This window comes from Trichosurus vulpecula, unplaced genomic scaffold, assembly GCF_011100635.1.
Source record: "Trichosurus vulpecula isolate mTriVul1 unplaced genomic scaffold, mTriVul1.pri scaffold_49_arrow_ctg1, whole genome shotgun sequence".
In the NCBI taxonomy this organism is placed as follows: domain Eukaryota; kingdom Metazoa; phylum Chordata; class Mammalia; order Diprotodontia; family Phalangeridae; genus Trichosurus; species Trichosurus vulpecula.
The window spans coordinates 5,629-8,442 of NW_023494532.1; positions in this window are offsets into that span (position 1 = coordinate 5,629).

The window sequence follows — 2,814 nt, forward strand, 5'->3', positions numbered from 1 at the left end:
TACAAGGGAGGAGTCACTTTGTTCAGCTGTCTATAATCTACTGTCATCCTCCATGTCCCATCTGACTTTCGGACTGGCCAGACAGGGTTGTTCCATTGAGTAGTTGTAGGGACTAACACTCCTGCCTCAACACATTCTCTTATAGTGTTGGCAATTTCATCTTGCCCACCTGGCACACGATATTGCCTCAAAGTAATTACTTCAGAAGGTTCGGGCAAAGTGATTGGATCCATCTTGATTTTCCCCACTAAGACTGCATTAATGCCTATTTTCCTCACAGCAAATTGGTATTTCCCTTCAGGTAAATTTAAGGTCATACCCTTCAAAATGTCTATTCCAATGATGTATTCAGGAATAGGCACAATAACCACACTATATTCTTTCTTGGGCAACTGTCCAATTTTCATCATCAATTTAACTTGTCTGGCTGATATTTCAGTCCCTCCTAGTCCTGTGATGGTAATAGGAGTTCCATGGCTGAATTTGTCTGGATTCCCATAGATAAGGGTGGCCTCAGCCCCAGTATCTATTAATGCCCTAGTTACTGTACTTGACCCATTTTTCCAATATATGGTCAAGTTAATGTGAGGTCTGCAATCCAGCTTACGTATTTCCTTAATTTGGGCTGGGGCCTGGTCTGTTTCCTAGTATTCCCTAGCGTGTGATTCACTTGGGTATGAAGGTTCACCATCTGTAGCATTTTCAGGAGCAGTTCTTATTTCCCTATCTCTCCTGTTATTGAGTCCTTTATCTCGGTACATCCTGTACAATTCATTGGTTGGAATGCCATCTATCATTTCAAAACCTACCCCTGCTCTCAATAGAGCAGTGAACATTTCTTTTCTTGTCACTCCATTTTGGCGCCAAGTTTGCTGGATATTCACCCTTCTCTCTGGAGATCTATCCCCTCCCCAGTCTCCTAAGTCATGTAACTGTAAAATCTTATTTATCACCTCTGTAAGATGGCTCCCTACTTCCCCAAGTAACAGATTCAAAATTAGTTGTTTATAAGCAGGGGGAGCTGTCCTAATTATTAAATTCCTATGAGGGATTCCTATGGGATCATTGTAATATTTGTCTGCAGTTCCTGTCATAATAGCAGTCTTCATTACCTCCTCCTTTAGTCTCATGATACAATCTTTAAGTGAATACCAGGGTCTGTGCTCAGTGGGCCACATAGAATCATTAGTATATCTCTTATTGCATCCCGCAGCAGCTAATGCCAACAGAGTAGTCCTGCTAGCATCATCTCCTCGCTGATGATGTTCCCTAAAAGCTTGCTGAACTAGAGGATCATGGCTGATACCTATGAATCTCATACAGTCCCTCTTATCTACTAATATTCCACCGGCCCCTTGATCACTGAGCCTTACCATCCAAGATATTGATGGTTCTCCTATACTCTTTGGCTGCATCTACTCAAAATGTCTGTGACCTCTTGTGGTGAGAAATCTTCCTGAAATTCCCTCATAACTAAATTGCCACCTCTGGTTTCTGTCCTCCTCCTCTCTACAGGACGAACGCTTGTCTGAGTATTTAACCATCTCCCATTCTCTGTGCGAGGGATGTCCTGAACCCTAGTAGCGTTTTCTGTCTCAGCCTCTAACACTGTCTCCTTTTTCCCCCACTCACTTCCCCTGCCACCATGGCAAGGACAAAGCAGGCAGTCAGGCTTGGTCTGGGCTCTGAGTTGGGATGCACTCTTGGCTTATTTGGCCTCCTGTTGCTCCTAGCCACATTAGTAGAAAAGTTCTCATCTGAGTCAGTGGGTTCTTGAGCAGCAATTTGTTCTCCTGCTATCTGAGATTCCCCTTCTTGCTGTGGGGTAGGAGTGCCCACATCTCTTTCACTTAATCTCAATCTTTCATATACTAGCCGGTAGGCTGATAACACTATCCAGCTTTGCCTAGATAGTGATGTCCCTGACTGAATCCCAACCTCTTGTAAACACCTTTCCAAATCCTTAGGATCTCCTCTCTGTAGCCTTGGTTCCCAGTTTTCACAGGGTCTGGCTTTTTTAGTCAATTCCTTTGCTAAGGAGGAATAAAATGGATCCTCCCACCCTGGGATATTCATCTCTTCCTCTGAAGTTCTTCTGCTTCTGAACAGAGATTTTATATCTAGCGATCCCATCCACCTCGTTGCCAAATATATTAGGAAGGCAGAATTTATGATTTCAAAGAGAATCTCATATGTGCCTAAAAGGTCCGGAACCGCAATATGTAAGGAATTCTCTAGGCAGAAGGCAGGAGAACTAAAGCATGTATTGACACTCCACAGTAACAATCCCACAAACCAGCGTCCCCATTTTGATATTTTCATCAAAAGCTTCCAGGCCCAATAAGTCTGCCTCACAAGAGTAACTAGGAGGCCACAGAGAAGCAAGATGATATAAGGCAAAATCGTACACATGCTTCCCCTCTACGGTAAGAAGATTACCCAGTAGCCTCTAGGCAGCTCTGCTACCGGCAGCCCAGCTTCGGCTGTAGGCGTCTCTGGCTCCAACCGGAAAAGGAAAGGAGGATCTTCAAGCTGTCCTCTCCCCTCTTATAGAGTTTTTGACATCATCAAGCGCCGCCTGAACGACCAGGGCCGATTGGTTCTTGACTTGGCCCCTCCCCCAGCGTAGACCACGTTAACACACCTCCCCTCAGCCAGCGCCACGACTCATCACACAGGAAGCTCTGGTCCTGCCCCGGAAGAGCAAGCCCCAGCATGCAGGGAAGCTCAACGAGGCGAGCTGAGTCATTCAAAGAAAACAAAGTCCATTCTGGCTACAGAGGTTTCTCCCACTCCCTTGTTTTGATCCATCAA